General features: G+C 40.3%; 2 protein-coding genes across 43 annotated transcripts in view; one reads left to right on the top strand and one right to left on the bottom strand.

Moving 5' to 3' along the window:
- Window positions 1-13,761, bottom strand: part of BAZ2B (bromodomain adjacent to zinc finger domain 2B) — a 407,614-nt gene extending 393,853 nt beyond the window's left edge. For 27 of the 29 annotated variants that reach the window (XR_004176705.1, XM_031651777.1, XM_031651775.1 and 24 more), the window contains exons 1-2: window positions 13,624-13,761; window positions 12,035-12,212 (exon numbers count right to left, since the gene is read on the bottom strand). The gene's annotated coding sequence lies outside the window, so the exon portion shown is untranslated. Of the gene's footprint in view, window positions 1-12,034; window positions 12,213-13,237; window positions 13,483-13,623 lie in introns of those variants that run through there. The other 2 variants (XM_031651776.1, XM_031651774.1) reach the window with 2 other exon arrangements.
- Window positions 13,762-13,800: 39 nt separating this feature from the next.
- MARCHF7 (membrane associated ring-CH-type finger 7) overlaps window positions 13,801-17,035 on the top strand; it is a 58,009-nt gene continuing 54,774 nt past the window's right edge. For 11 of the 14 annotated variants that reach the window (XR_635451.3, XR_635452.3, XM_031651814.1 and 8 more), the window contains exon 1: window positions 13,801-13,971. The gene's annotated coding sequence lies outside the window, so the exon portion shown is untranslated. Of the gene's footprint in view, window positions 13,972-15,862; window positions 15,905-16,919; window positions 16,939-17,035 lie in introns of those variants that run through there. The other 3 variants (XM_021924335.2, XM_017946563.3, XM_021924336.2) reach the window with 3 other exon arrangements.

The raw sequence follows: 17,035 nt of genomic DNA on the forward strand, positions 1-17,035 counted from the left end.
AGCATAGTGGCTCATGCCTGTAATCCTAACACTTTGGGATGCTGAGGGGGGAGGATTGCTTGAGTCCATGAGTTTGAGACCAGTCGGGGCAATATGGCAAGACCCCATCTCTACAAAAAAAATAAAAAATTAGCTGGGCATGGTAGCATGCACCTATGGTCCCAGTTACTCAGATGACTTGAGCCCAGGAGTTTGAGGCTGCAGTGAGCTGTGACTGCACCACTGCACTCTAGCCTGGGCAACAGAGCGAGACCCTGTCCCCCACCTTCCCACAAAAAAAAAAAAAAAAAAGAATATTTAGCCCTTTCTAGTAAGTACTATATATTATATAGTCTTGCAAACTGCCTAGTTTTTCTCAATACAAAAATATTTTAATATGTACTGCTACTTCATGTATTAAGAATGTTTAGCCCTTCTCATCATATTTTTATAAAATAGTGAGATGACTTTAATAATCCCCTAAATCAAAGCTTTTTTCTCAATGCTTCTTAGGAGTAAAAAATCTGACTATTCATTTTATAATTTTAACCAAAGCAATAATAATTTTTAAATTTCTAATAGTTATAAATACTTCTTACATAATTGAATAGTAACTTGAACTGAAGATTTTTTTAGCAACAAAACAATATTTACTCTATCTGTCCAAAACATATTAGTGCCAGATAATTACTACTTCACTTCTTTAAGCAATTTAAAACACAAAAAACTACAGCAACGTGTCTGCTCATTACTTCAACATTTATTGAGTGCCTATAGCTTGCAAGAACTGTCTTCTGGTAATCCTGGATATCAGAAGTAGCATGTGGTAACAGAGCAAGGAATATAGGGTAGTAGCAGACATACCCAGTATCCTCAGTGGGGCTGAGAAGATACAACTGAGGACAGTCTCAACCTCCCTTGTAAAATTGTGATATACTTTCCTTGGAAGTTTTTGGATTGTATAGAAAATCAATATTTAGGTTGGTCCAAGCACATCAACACTTATTTAAAAGCTCCAGGGTCAGGCACAGTGGCTCAAACTTATAATCCCAACACTTGGGGAGGCCAAGATGAGAGGACTGCTTTAGGCCAGGAGTTTGAGACAAGCCTGGGCAACACAGTGAGACCCATCTTTTTCTAAAAAATGAGCTGAGTGTGGTGGTGCACGCCTGTAGTCCTAGGTACTTGGGAAGCTGAGTTAGGAGGATCACTCGAGTCCAGGAGTTTGAGGTTGCAGTGAACTATGATCACACCACTGGACTCCAGCCTAGGTGACAGAGCAAGACCCTGTCTCTTAGAGGAAAAAAAAAGAGCTGGGGTTAGAAACAAAATGAATTTTCAAAGTTTATTCTTCACAGAGCTTACAATAAATCAGTGGAAAAATGCTGTTTAATATTTTGCCTCAGCACTTTGATTAATCAGTCACTCCTAATGTTGCTTCTTACTTCTTTCTACCCATCTGAATCCCATCCTTTTCTGGGCCCAGTTGTAAAGCCATATCCACAAAACCTACAATATATTTTATTCACTCTTAATTACAATGAATTTTATCAACTCACAACTCCTAGAATTTTATCTATGCTGCTTATCTGCAACGTTCTGGAGTCTGGGAAGTCCAACATCAAGGTGCCAGTTGGACTGATATCTGGTGAGAGCTACTCTCTGCTTTCAAGACAGCATTTTATTGCTGCTTCCTCTAGAGAGGAGGAATGTTGTCTCCTAACATGACAGAAAAGACAGTGAACCCACTCCCCTCAAGCCCTTTTTCAAGGGCCCTAATCCCATCCATGAAGGCTCTGCCCTTATGACTCAATCACCTCACAAGTGCTCCAGCTCTTAACTATCGCATTGGTAGTATTATAATACTATTTAAGAATTATGGAGGACATTCAGACCACAGAACTTCACTAATAGCAGACTTAGAATTTACAAAACAATTTCAGTTGTTCCTTATTATAGGGGGGAAGTAGTTCCACGACCTCCAGTGGATATCAAAATCTATGAATGCTCAAGTCCCCTATATAAAATGGTGTACTATTTCATATAACCTACGTAATCCTCCTGTATACTTTAAATCATCTCTAGATTACTTATAATATCTAATACAATGTAAATGCTACGTAAAAATTGTTATACTGTTCCTTAATTTGTATTTTTTTATTACTGTTTTTTGTTTGTTTTTGAGATACAGTTTTGCCCCGATGGCCCAGGCAGGAGTGCAGTGGCGTGATCTGAGCTCACTGCAACCTCCGCCTCCAGGGTTCCAGTGATTCCTCTGCCTCAGCCTCTCGAGTAGCTGGGACTACAGGCATACGCCACCATGCCCGGCTGACTTTCATATTTTTTGGTAGAGAGGGGGTTTCACCATATTGGCCAGACTGGTCTCGAACTCCTGACCTCGTGATCCGCCCACCCAAAGTGTTGGGATTACAGGCATGAGCCACCATGTCCTGCCCTATATTGTCGTTTCTTCTTGTTTTTTTCCTCGAATATTTATTGATAGGTGGCTGGTTGAATCCAAGGATGTGGAACACACAGATAAATTCTATCTAACTTAAGTTCCATTTAGCAGAATCTTTTTACACTAATGGGCAAGACAAATAATTTCTCAATTTCATAAAGTGATATCTCGTTTTTATGAGAGAAAGATGTTCAAGTAAAATTTATATTAAATTCCTAGTTGTTACATAGATTAAATATGTGATTTAATCATGCTTAACATTAGAGCAAATTTAATTGGCAAACACATTTTTCATTAAAGAAAAATATTACAAAACTTAATTTTACTGTACTAAATAGAAGAATGCTTGGTCTCCCATAAAAACTACAGAATAAAATTTATTTCTAATCAATGGCAATAAAAAAAGTTTTAATATATTCTATAAATGAAACATCAATGTCACTAAAAAGACACATTTATTGTAAAATACAATTTATACATACGATTTCAAGCAAGAATTTTAAAACAAAGTGTTATAGACACAAACAGAATCTGTTCTTTTTTTTATTTTTCCTCTTCTCATTAATTTCTGTAAATAATAATGAAGGCTACTCTAATGTATTTCTTGATTTTTAATAGGAGTATATAGTCTCATTCTTAAACATTGAGGATCTATATCATTTCTTTTTTTTAAATAGAGGAAACTTACTCATCTCTATGGATTGATGGATGCTAAATTCAAACTTTAAAAAATTCAGGGAAGAGGGAAATGTTCTGTTACAACTAATTAAAAATGTATGATGTATTTTTTAATAGTCGTATTTGTAGTTTTAAAATTTGACTTCATATTTTAGTCTTATTTATGTATATATAATACATAATATACATTTTATAATATATTTTAATGTTGTATATTGTATATTTTTATAACACAATATATTTTATAATACATTATGTATTTTATATGTATATATTTTTTGAAACAGAGTCTTGCTCTGTCGCCTAGGATGGAGTGCAGTGGCGTGATCTTGGCTCACTGCAACCTCCACCTCCCAAGTTCCAGTAATTCTCCTGCCTTAACCTCCTGAGTAGGAAGGACTACAGGCGCACACCACCATGCCCAGCTAATTTTTGTATTTTTAGTAGAGAAAGAGTTTCACCATGTTGGCCAGGCTGGTCTTGAACTCCTGACCTCAGGTGATTGCCTGCCTCAGCCTCCCAAAGTGCTGGAATTACAGACATGAGCCACTGTGCCCAGCCATTTTATATTTTATATCCACATCTACCTTAATTTTTGTAGATTTTTTTCACTATGTATCTGTGCTAATTTTGTTGGTTCTGCTAGTAAAATCCAAAAACTTCTAAGCAAGATGTAAAAGCTTCTATTCAATGTGTAAGAGTTGTTTTCCTCCCATTTTGGCTGATTAAAAAGCAAAGTGTTATCATATTTTTAGTTCTTTCTATACATTTTTCTTTCAATCAGAATTAATGCTAATTATGTCTATGTAGCTTTCTTCTAAGCACAGACAAGAGTAAACACTAGCTATTTTCATTTCTGGATATTATCAAGAATTATTAAAATTTAACTTAAAAACTCTTTACCCAGACTTTGAAAAGACAGATTTTCATCTGCCCAATTAATTTTTAATGCTACCATTTAATTAATGACTTATTAATACATCCCATTAAAGTCTTGACATAAAACTTTACAAAAAAATTTTTATTTTAATAGTTCTTCAATTTGTATTATTATCGGTAATAACGAAACAGATGGATCCGGAAAGTATTTGGTTATTAACACAAGAAAGTGAAGCCTAATGCAAAACAGTCATATCATTATGCTTATAAGACTGTTCCAGGGCTTACAAGGAAATCATATATTCATTAAAATGATTTTTCACATTTTCATTCCTATCTTAGGACCCCAATATGCAAAAACATGTTTAAAACTTTCTTTCTTTTGGCCGGGTGCGGTGGCTTACACCTGTAATCCCAGAACTTTGGGAGGTCGAGGTGGGCAGATCACAAGGTCAGGAGACAGGGTATCCCTGGCTAGCATAGTGAAACCTCATCTCTACTAAAACACAAACAATTAGCTAGGTGTGGGGTGGCAGGCATGCTGTAGTCCCAGCTACTGAGAGGGAGGCTGAGGCAGGAGAATGGCATGAACCGGGTGGGCACAGTGGGCGGGGTGCGCCACTGCCTCAGCCCTGGGCTACAGAAGCGAGACTCCATCTCCAAAAAAAAAAAACTTTTCTTTTTTGAGATGGAGTCACCATCTATAACAAACTGAAAGGACTGAGATGGAGTCTCGCTCTGTAGCCCAGGCTGGAGTGCAGTGACAATCTCTACTTACTAACCTACACTCCTGCGTTCATTCTCCCTGCCTCAGATTTCCCAATGTGGATTATAGGCTTCTGCCACCATACCCATCTAATTTTGTATTTTATTTAGTAGAATGAAGTTCCTCACCATGTTGTGGTTGGTCTTGAACTCCTGACCTCAAGTAATCTGTCCGCCTCAGCCTCCCAAAGTGCTGGGATTATAGGTGTGAGCGGCTGCGCCCAGCCAAAACTTTCCATTTAAGTAACTATTTGTGATAAACATAAGTTTAAAAAATACCTTAATAAATGGACTTTAAAACAATGAAATAATCACATCCGCCCCCCGCCCCTGCAAAAGAAAAAGCTTTCCCACAAATGTAGGCAAAATTAATCCTATGCAAACAAACAAAAAAAGCGCTGAGTTACACAGCCTCTAAAAACAGAATTAAAATTCAATTTTGGGCCAGGTGTGGTGGCTTGCGCCTGTAATCCCAGCACTTTGGAAGGCTGAGGTGAGCAGATTGCTTGACCTCCCTGGAGGTCAAGACCAGCCTTGGCAACACAGCGAAACCCTGTCACTAAAGAAAATACAAAAGTCAGTCAGTAGTCCCAGCTACTTGGAAGGCTGAGGTGATAGGATCTCTTGCGCCCAGGAGGTCCAGGCTAGCGTGAGTAGTGATCGTACCACTGTACTCCAGCCTGGGCAACAGAACAAGACCCTGTCTCAAAAAAAAAAAGAAAAATTTGAAAAGTGCAGAGGTCTCAGCTTCAAAGACAACAATCAACCATTACCACCAACATGCTTATGTGCCATGCTAAAGTTAAGACTTACAAACATAAATATAAGATAAATATTTTAAGTGTGTTACCATTCCCATACTATTTTATGATGATGTAATAAAAAAATATGCAGGATTTCTTCTATACTGTCCTTGGTATAAATGGCATGCTTGCTGTCAAGAGCATTGAAGCTCCAGGGTGAGAAACTTAGAATGGACTCTGGGATAAAAAATAGGGTTATTTGAGAAACTAGTTAAGTAGTACATATGCTGTATGTATATAGTTTTTAAATTATTATTATAATATGCAAAAGTACAGATGAGGTGTTTCTAAATAACTGGAGTATATGTACTCAATGGCTTTATCCAACTGCTAAGAAAGTGAAACAGGAATAGTGGGAAAAATAAGTTAACATCATTCCTAGGCATGCTGGTAGTATAACATGCACTGTATAATGCAAAATCAGTTAGGTGTATTGGGTGATTCTGGAGGACACAGTTACCATTTCCTTCCTTCCTCCCTCCCTCCCTTCCTCCCTCCCTCTCTCACTTGCTCTCTCTTTTTTTTCTTTATTTTTGAGATGGAGTTTCGCTCTTGTTGCCCAGGCTGGAGTGCAAAGGCACGATCTCGGCTCACTGCAACCTCCACCTCCCAGGTTCAAGTGATTCTCCTGTCTCGGCCTCCCGAGTAGCTGAGATTACAGGTGTGCACCACCACGCCCAGCTAATTTTGGATTTTTAGTAGAGATGGGTTTCACTATGTTGGCCAGGCTGGTCTCAAACTCCTGAATTCAGGTGATCCACCCACCTCAGCTTCCCCAAGTGCTGGGATTACAGGCGTGAGCCACCGTGTCCGGCCTTTACTTTTTTATTTATTTATTTATTTTTTGAGACAGATCTTGCTCTATCGCCCAGGCTGGAGTGCAGTGGTGCACTCTCGGTTCACTGCATGCTCCGCCTCCTGGGTTCTTGCCATTCTCCTGCCTCAGCCTCCCAAGTAGCTGGGACTACAGGCGCCTGCCACCACACCCAGTTAATTTTTTGTATTTTTAATAGAGATGGGGTTTCACCATGTCAGCCAGGATGGTCTCGATCTCCTGTCCTCGTGATCCACCCGCCTTGGCCTCCCAAAGTGCTAGGATTACAGGCGTGAGCCATCGCTCCCAGTCTCATCCGGCCTTTTTTGTTTTGTTGTTTTTTTTGGAGACAAGGTCTTGCTCTGTCGCCCAGGATGCCAGGCTGGGGTGCAGTGGCACAATCTCAGCTCACAGAAACCTTTGCCTCCTCGGCTCAAGCAATTCTCCCGCCTAAGCCCCCTAAGTAGCTTTGACTACAGGTGTGCGCCTCAAGTCTGGCTAATTTTTGTATTTTTTTGTAGAGATGGGGTCTCACTGTGTGGCCCAGGCTGGTCTTAAACTCCAGACTCAAGTGGTCTGCTCACCTTAGCCTCCCAAAGTGCTGGGATTACAGGTGTTAGCTACCACGTCCAGCCTAGTTACCACTTCTTATAAATGAACAAGTAGGTGACAGAAAAACAGAACAGTATTAATAAATGAGAAAGATTCAAAAGATACATAAACAGTATTTCGTTTTCTGAATAGTTTAACATTTATAGTTCTGAATAGTTTAGTTTTCAGAATAGAAAACCCAGAAATATATTCAGCATAAATTTAAAAATTCAATATATGACAAAGGTGGTCTTTCTAACTACAGAGAAAAGAATGGATTATTTAGGAATGCTACTGGCACACCTGGCTATCTATTGAGAATAAAATAAAATTAGATCCTATTACCTTACTCCATATACAAAAATGATATTTTTTAAGATGTAAGAGATCAATTGAGAATAATTAAGCACAATCTGGAAAATGTAGGATACTGCATGATAATATCAAGGGATAAGTAAGATTTTTTAAGACAAATTGGAAACCTAGAACTTATTAAACAAATCATTGACACATTTTACCATATAAACCTATCCATGGCAAAAAATACATGTAAAATCAATAGAAATGAAAAAAACACTGTGAAAGCAGCATAGTGATAATATCTATTACAAATCAAAAGCAAAGGCTAAACAACTAAATATCAATAGGGATTCAGAGAAAAGGTACTATAGAATGAAAAAACTTAGATGAAGATGCATGCTTAAATTTGATTTCATTTTATAAATTAAATGGCAAAAAAAACTCCATCAATACCAGTATTTCTATAAACATATGTAAGACACACACACACACACACTCTTTTATGATTGTGTGACCATGCAGAAAATAAGGTGGGAAGATACACAGTAGTTGGTCAACATGAGCTGCAAAGGATGTTTGTGCAGTAGTAGACAGAGGCAGAAGAGCCAAATTAAAAAGGAAAAGAAAAAGGCAAGGAAAAGGTGAAAAACGGAAAAGAGAAGGACTACACTAAAATAGTAGGTATGATACAATCACATACATAGCTTTTTATAAAATTGTACACATATGTGGACATGAAAAAAAAATTTAAGATAAAACAGGATGCTGCCTAACTTGGCAGAAGGAATGCTCAAGGAATTTATATCAGTATCCCCTTCTGCTTCCAATCTCAAAAAAATGTAATCTGAAGTGGTCATGGAGGCCAAGCATGGTCCTTGATTATTATAATTCTGAAGTTCGTGTGTGTCTGTCTGTGTGTGTGTGTGCGAGCGCACACGCACGTGCACATTTGGCTGAACTCTATCACAGGAACAGAGGTTAGTTCAATTTGGTTTTATGGTTTACTCCAGAGGTCAGCAAACTTTCTGTACTAAATATTTTAGGATTTCTAAGTCATACCATCTCTGTCACAGCTACTAAACTATTGTCATTGTAGGGTGAAAGCAGTTAAACTGTGATGGTTAATTTTATATGACAGCTTGGCAAAGCTAGAGTACCCAGTTACTTAAGTAGCATTAATCTGGGCTGCTGTGGAGGTATTTTGTAGAAGTGGTTAATAGCTATAATCTGTAGACTTTAAAGAAATTACTCTTGATAATGTTGATGGGCCTCGTCCAATCAGCCTTAAGAGCAAAAACGGAAATTTCCTAGAAAAGAAATCCTGCCTTAAGAATGCAGCATCAACTCTGGTCTTAGTTTCCAGCCTGTGAACCTGCCCTACAAATTTCAAACTTGTCAGCCTCCACAATTACGTGAGCTAATTCCTTAAAATAAATATCTTCACAGACAGATAATGTATTGTATACTATGGTTCTGTTTTTCTGGAGAACCCTAATATATAATACGCAACAACAGACAATACATAATCTAACGGGCGTGCCTGTGTTCCAATAAAAGTATTTAAAATAACAGGTAGTGGGCTACATTTGGCCCGTGTACCACAGTTTTCCAACTCCTAGTTTTATCAATAATAAAAAAATAAGCCTGGGCATGGTGGAGCACACCTATAATCACAGCACTTTGGGAGGCCAAGGCAGGAGGATCATGAGAGACCAGGAGTTCAAGACCAGGAGTTCAACATACTGAGACCTCATCTCTATTAAAAATAATAATAAAGTATAGCTGTTGGCCGGGTGCGGTGGCTCACGCCTGTAATCCCAGCACTTTGGGAGGCCAAGCACTTTGGGAGGATCACCTTAGGTCAGGAGTTTGAGACCAGTCTGGCCAACATGGTGAAACCCCATCTCTACTAAAAATAGAAAAATTAGCCTGGCATGATGGCAGGCGCCTGTAATCTGAGTTACTCGGGAGGCTGAGGCAGGAGAACTGCTTGAACCTGGGAGGCGGAGGTTGCAGTGAGCCGAGATTGAGCCACTGCATTCCAGCCTGGGAGACAAGAGTGAGACTCTGTCTCCAAAATAAATAAATAAATAAAATAAAATATAGCTGTTAACTGGATGTGGTACTGATGCCTGTAATTCCAGCACTTTGGGAGGCTGGGGAGGGAGGATCACTTGAGGCTTGGAGTTCAGGACCAGCCTGGGCAGCAAAAAATTTAAAAACAACTAGTCCCACACAGTGGTGGCACACCTGTAGTCACAGTCACTCAGGAGGCTGAGGCAGGAGGACAGCTTCAGCCTAGAAGTTTGAGGCTGCAGTGAACTATGATGGTACCACCATGCACTCCAGCCTGGGAAATGGAATGAGGCCTCATGTACTTAAAAACATGAATAAAATGTATCTGCTTTTCTTAAGCATTCTATATATTTCAGACAGTGTGCAAGGTTTGAATTCCAAGTGTTCCACAAATTGGGGATTATTCATGGTGAGGCCAGATATTCTAGAGCAACTAAAAGCAGGAATGATCTTTCTAGAAGCAGTGAGATCTAGACTGTAAGCTTAGATGTAAGAGAGGTTTCTCAGAGAGGGTTTCAAGATAGTACTCTCTTTATGTGTTTTAATATCCTTTTATTTATTTATTTATTTAGAGACAGAGTCTGTCACCCAAGCCTGAATGCAGTGACATGATCACCGCTCACTGCAAGCCTCAACCTCCTGGGTTCAAGCAATCCTCCTGCCTCAGCCTCCCAAGTAGCTGGGATTACAGGCATGCACCAATGCACACAAGGCTAATTTTTAAAATTTTTTGTAGAGATGGGGCCTTGCTTTGTTGCCCAGGGTGGTCTCAAGCATCCTCCTGACTCAGCCTCTCAAAGTCCTGGGATCATAGGCTTGAGCCACTACATCTGGCCTCTATATTCTTTTAAATATTGGCTTGGAGAATTGAAAGTTTTTGATGCTAATCCGGCAGAAGTCAACCAACAGAATGTTTTGGATGTTCATGTACTAAATGTGGCAACTTTAAATAAAACTTGATGTGGGGAAAATAAAAATGCATAAAGGCACTAAATCAAGAGTTTATTATTTTTGTTATGAAAGGAATTCCTTACATCAAAGACTTAAAACAGTGGACCTTTAAGTAATATATCCCTTAGAAGTAGAAGTCCTCATGACATTTTGGGCTGGATAGAAAAATAAAAAAAAAAAGAAGCAGGGATCCTCGGCCAGGCACGGTGGCTCACGCCTGTAATCAGCACACTGGGAGGCCGAGGCAGGCAGATCACCTGAACAAGTTGTTCTCATGCAGGTAGACAGTAGAACGATAGTTACCAGAGGCTGCGAAGGGTATGTGTGTGGTGGGGGGTGGGGACAAAAAGAAGATAGTTAATGGGTACAAATATAAAGTTGGATAAAAGGAGTAAGTTCTAATGTTTGATAGTAGAGTGACTATGGTTAACAACATCATATTGTATTATTTCAAAATAGCTAGAAGGGAAGACTTGAAATACTACCAACACAGAAGTCATAAATGCTCTAGATGATGGTTATCCTAAATACCTTGACTTGATCATTACACATTCTATGTATGTAGCAAAATATCCCATGTACCCCATAAATATATAAAAATACTATGTATCAATAAAAAATTATATGATTTGCAAAAAGCAAATGTAACCACATCTTTTCAATGTATCACTATTTATGCAAAGTAAAGGATATCTCTACAACTGCCCTTACCAAAGAGAAGCTTTTTAGAAGTTTAGGTTGTGGGATGAATAAAGGAGGGGAACACAAGAACTTTGAAATTCAGTATCTGAACGAGCATTCTAAGCTATTAGGTGGAAGAAATACTCAAAACCTAAAAGTAAAGGGCTGAATGACCATAGGTAAATGACAGACAAGTTTATAAAATAACAGGGGAAAAATTAGTAATAGTCAATAAGATGCTAACTTAGAGAAGAAGCCAAGTTCAAAAATGAAAACTAAGATAAGTGGTGAGCGCAAGTGGTGAACAAAGATATTTAGATACAGAAAGGTACATCAGAGTCACTCATAAAGGATAAAAAGTTTAGCAAGGAAAGGTCAAGTGGGAGAACTCTGTGGATAAAAGGCAAACATGGTGTCTAGATTGTCTGGAACAGTTCTGACTTCAAACACTTGCCTGTCAAATCACTTTGTAATGATTTTTAGTTAAGAAACTACGGTCATTTTCCATGACCATGTTTTACCTATTCACATCCATAATTCCTAGCAAAATGTCTTTTTTTTTTTTTTGCGATGGAGTTTCACTCTGTCACTCAGGCTGGAGTGCAGGGGTGTGATCTCGGCTCACTGCAACTTCCGCCTCCTGGGTTCAAGCAATTCTCCTGCCTCAGTCTCCCAAGTAGCGGGGACTACAGGCGCCTGCCACCACGCCCAGCTAATTTTTTGTATTTTTAGTAGAGACAGGGTTTCACCATGTTAGCCAGGATGGTCTCCATCTCCTGACCTCATGATCCACCCACCTTGGCCTCCCAAAGTGCTGGTATTACAGGCATGAGCCATCACACCCGGCCGCAAAATGTCTTTACCGTAGCAAAATCTCAGTAATTATTTATCACTCACGATAATTACCTGAATACTAAAATCAGAGAGAGTACATTAAAAAGAAACACAATAACCATTCTTAAATAATAAAACCATATTCATCAGTGGTCTTTATTTACTAGCACCAATAAAAAATCAGAAGTTCTGTTTAACCTAGGAAATTGGTGTCATACTCACTTCATAATATCATCAGTGCTGGGTGGAGACCAAGCCATAATCTGCCACAATCTGCACCATCCTTGCCAGGTTTGGGAGTTCTGTAGAGTAGTTACTACTGCCAGGTCTGACTGCCATAGCTCAGGAAGAGGGAGCAGTCATTTCTCTTAGCATAATCTTGAGAAGATGTCTAAGGGACCTATGTAATATTAAGTTACAGAAAGAGAAAATATTATTGGTGGTTTAGACATGGAATGTAATAGCTTACAATCATGGAATGCTTACTGTGTTTCAGGAACTGATGCATTATCTCATCTAAACAACCCTATAGGGCATGGGTACTGTTACTAATCCCGTTTTACAGGAAACCTAGGTTTAGCAAGATTAAGGAATTGCTTGAGATAACAAAGGTAGTAAGAGGCAGGGCTGGAATTTGAACCCATATAGTCTGGTTCTTCAGGGTGTATACATCCGTGTATCTATAACCACAATAATGCAGGGGCACTCAAACAGGCTGGAAAAAAATTATTTTTCTTTAAAGGGCAAATTAATTTCCTCAAAAGTAATCTCTGTTCACTTTACCCCATACCAGATGCTTATTTTCATTTCATATCCTAAAAGTTAGATTGGCACTTACATGCTAACTTAAAATACTAAACTTTAAATCTTTAAAATTTATAGTATTTTAGAATTTATCATAGTGAAACATGTACAGTCGTTTGTCCCCAGTACAGTAAAATAGGGATAGTGATTGATACTCCATTCCCTTCTGATGTAATGACAAATACATAGAAACACTGTGTTTCACTTATTGGAATTATTTGGATCCAAAGGATAGCTTTTAATACCCTAACAAAATAGGTCATTAAAAAAAATCAAGTGCCTTTCAGTATTCTTCCAAGTTTCAATAACTGATCTTTTCCATTAAAGAATTTCTGATTCATTATTCCAAATCAACATATCATCTAAATATTTCCACATATTTAGATGTAGATTTTCCCTAAACTATTTCCTTTTATTTATTAGTACTCATTCACATCTTAGTTTGCCACATTTACAGTTCTTTGAAAGTTTCATCTAATATTCACCTGACCATTCACCTCACAATTTTCCTCCCTCTTTCTAAATAGGTGAATTTGTTTACTGCAAAATCGATGGCTACGCTATTAAAGGTTACTATCACGATTTAAAAAGACATGATCACCATCACCAAGATTTACTTACCACAAGGAAATTATCACAAGGTTGGACAAACAGGCTCCAACTCTTAAGGGAAAGAGCTTGCAGTCAGATCACACAGGGAGGGCAGGGAAGCAAGCGGGGAGGGGTAGGTCGGAAAAGGCAGTGCTTGATTCAATTCAACATTCACTGCGCCACTTACCAAGCGCCAGAAAAAGAAAAAAAAAGCCAACGAGCTGGGCGTTATTTCGAGCACGGGGCCCTGCAGGTTGGCCTGTGGGCGGGGACCCGGCGCCCGGGAGGGAAGGGGCTGGCTCTGAGACGCTAGCCGGGCGGGGACAGCCACCCAGGGCCGGGCCTCCAGCGTCCGACGCCCGCACACTCGCCAGCCTAGCTGCCGGTACGCCAGCCAGCCAGCCGCTGCCGCTTACCAGTGGCGCCTCGCTGACTCCCCGGGGGCAGCTCTTCAACGGTTCCCGCAGTCAGAGCACCACCCCGCGGTGGGGTACCTCCAGCCCGCCCGCAGCTCTCGGTCCCCGCAGCTCCGCCACTCTCGCGAGAAGCTAGGAAGTCCGCGAAGTGGGGGGAGGAGGAGCAGGGAGGGGCACTTAACGGTGGCGGCTGGTTCTGCGCCGGATCCGGGAGAGGGGCGGGCGCCATTGTGCTTCGCTGCGGACTGCTTTTCCTCAGTCACAGGCCTAGAACTCCAAGGAGGAAGGCGGCGGTGCTGGTCGCTGCGAGCAGGACGCGCACTGGTCAGTGCCGGCTCAGGAGCCGGGGTAAAGATCTGCGGAGCTCGTTCTTCGTCCCGGGAGCTAGTTCGGGACCAGGCCGCGAGTGGGGGAGGGGAGGAAACGAAGAGGCCTGGGGACGCGGAGGCCGCTTCCTCTCAGGATGAGGTGGAGGAGCTTGGTCCGGGGCCACTGGTGCAAAGCGGGTCACGGCACAGGCCTCCTCTGCCAGGCGCCTTTTGTCGGGTGGTGGAGTTTGTGGCGGGTGGAGGGGACAGATAGTGTGTCTTCCTCAGGAACGTGTGGTGGGTGAGGGGAAGAGGCCTGAGCCCTCTTTTGGCGCGGGGCGGCCTCCTCTTGGGCCGCGGGGCGGGGGGGTCCTCGGAGCCCTGCGGGCCGTGGGCGTCGCGCGTGAGCTCGCCGGTGAGCGCGGGGCAAAGGTGGGCAGGGCTCCGGCTCGGCCAGCCCGGCCTCGAGTCGAAGTGACTTCGGCAGCGCCTTAGATTCGGCCAAGATTATCTTATTGGTAACGTCAGTTTTTGAATATCGTGACGCCCTGAGAGTTATTTTTGTGTTGTGGTGAATTGTGGGTTTTGCAACTCGAAGTAGGTAATTGTATTACAAATGGACCTGTTGGCCTAAGAAGTAAAAATATGGAAGGCACTGGGAGTAGGAAATTCCCTCATTTTGGTGAAACTGCGTATTGAAGATGAATGTGTCCACCCACTCACCCCAAAATGCTGCACTTAATACTTTTTCCCAAGTACCAAAGTAAATATATTGGGAAAGTCTCTATCTGGGTAATAAATTCGTCACGACTAATGTTGTTTGGTACTATTAGTTAAATGTGTCAAAACTGAATTTGGCGAGGTTTTTTCCCCTATTTTGTACGATTGATTAGATGTTTTTCTGGTTATATATTATTTTAAATCTCCACGTTTCTGTCCAGATCCAAGATGTAGGGTTAAATACGAATTTTGGATTTAAAAATCCAATAGTGTACAGTTATTAAGAAGGAACACATGTAGTGTAACTAGATCTTTTTCTTGAGGTAGCAAAAAGTTTGTTTGAGAAATGAGGTCAGTATAATATTTTTATTTAACAGCTCTACAGCATTTCGGGAGACAGGACTGGTGCATGAGGCAGTAGCATCAGACTCAGAAGACCTGGGTTTGAGTTTTCATTTTTGCCGTAGTTGTTTATGTTCATGAGATTGTCTCAGAAACATGGCAGTTCATTTCTAGAGAGGATTAAATTTGCTGAGGTGGTGTGTGAAGCAGTCACTGGGGGGACATAATACTAATCTTGGTTTTTTTCCAGTTTCATGCTGGGTCAGATGTCTTGAATAACAATTCCTACTTATTCAAGTACAAATGATTTCTTTTTTTTTGCCACTTTAGAAGAGGGCTTATTTTCCCAGATAAAGCACGAGAATGCCCAGATTATGTTCTACATGAAGGTGTCAGGTAACAAACTGGACCCAGAAGTCATCCATGACTCTCATGTAGCCAATTTTTAGTCCGCTCAATACCCACCTTACACAACTCTTTATCTGCTTTATGTTCAAGAATTGTCTACATTTGGACATTTTATTGTTGGAAAATAATTTTGTAATGCAAAATCTGTCAAATATCTTTAAACATTTTTGGATAATTTGTAATTTGTTGTAGTCAAATTACAAATTATGGAGAGCTTCACATTACAAGAATGAGCTTGATGTGGCATCTGCCCTCCACAACTCACTGTTTAGTCATCAGACTAATGTATAAACAACTATTATTATCTTAGTATGACTGTACAGTAATTCTGTGGGAGCATAGGGGAGGGGTGCTTACTCTTGGAAATTTTACAGGATTTATTTATTGCTTGAACTAAGATGTGAAGGATCACTAGGACTTTGATAAACTGTGCAAAGTCATGATATTATGGTTTGTTTTAGGAATTCATGATTTGTTCCTGTAGCTGAAACATACATTGAATGGTAAGTTAGAGCCTGACATAAAAGACTTTCTGTACTGTACTAGGAAATTAGTGTCTGGGTGTGGTGGCTCACTCCTGTAATCCCATCACTTTGGGAGGCCAAGGTGGGAGGATCGCTTAAAGCCAGGAGTTCGAGACCAGCCAGGCCACAAAGACCCCATCTCTACGGGCATGATGGTGCGAGTGTAGTGGTGCACACTGCTACTACTAGCTACTTGGGCTGCTGAGGCAGGACCATCATTTGAGCTCACGGGTTGGAGAGACTGCAGTGAAGTATGATATAGCTCCACTGCACTCCAGCCTGTGCCATAGAGTGAGACCCTGTCTAAAAAAATAAAAATAAAGTTAGTGCTCTATGCTGTGGAATGGAGAGCTATTGTGTTCCTTAACAAAATAAAAGTATTTTTTAGATGATCTTTGCTGATACATCCTTCTGTTACCACAGATAATTAAGTGCCAGTAATAAAGAACAGTGGGACATGCATGAATGAAATGCGCGGTGTTGCGTTAGACTTCACTTTTAAACAACAAATTAAATTAACGAAGCTTTTAACTGTTAAACAAGTGAATCAACTGATCGTATTAGAATGATTACAATTTAAAAGGAATTAGATTTTAAGTTCATACTAAGATTTCTCGAATTCACCAAAGCAGAATTCAATTGCTGTCAAAAAATTTATCTTAATATACAGTATTTCCTAATAATAGGATAAGCCAAAAAGTCTGAGATTGGGGAGGATGAAATTATAATTTGAGAGTTTAGGTTGGGGGGGTTAATACATTTTTTTTCTTTTTTTTTTTGTGGCAGGGTCTCACTCTGTTTCTCAGGCTGCTGCAGCCCCAGTCTCCCAGACTCAAGCAGTTCTCCCACCTCAGTCTCCTAGGTAGCTTGTCACGCCACCATGTCTGACTAATTTTTATATTTTTTTTATAGAGACAGGATTTCACCGTGTTTCCCAGGCTGGTCTCCAACTCCTTAGCTCAAGGAATCCTCCCACCTCAGCCTCCCAAAGTGCTGTGATTACAGGCCTGAGTGTGAGTAACAGCATGCCAGGGTTTAATTTTCATTAATCTAAATTTTCAACTTTTCTGCCCTGGCATGAACTTACATGGTCAGAGCTGGTTTTTCCTG

The sequence above is a fragment of the Papio anubis genome, chromosome 10 (genome assembly GCF_008728515.1).
Source record: "Papio anubis isolate 15944 chromosome 10, Panubis1.0, whole genome shotgun sequence".
NCBI lineage: Eukaryota > Metazoa > Chordata > Mammalia > Primates > Cercopithecidae > Papio > Papio anubis.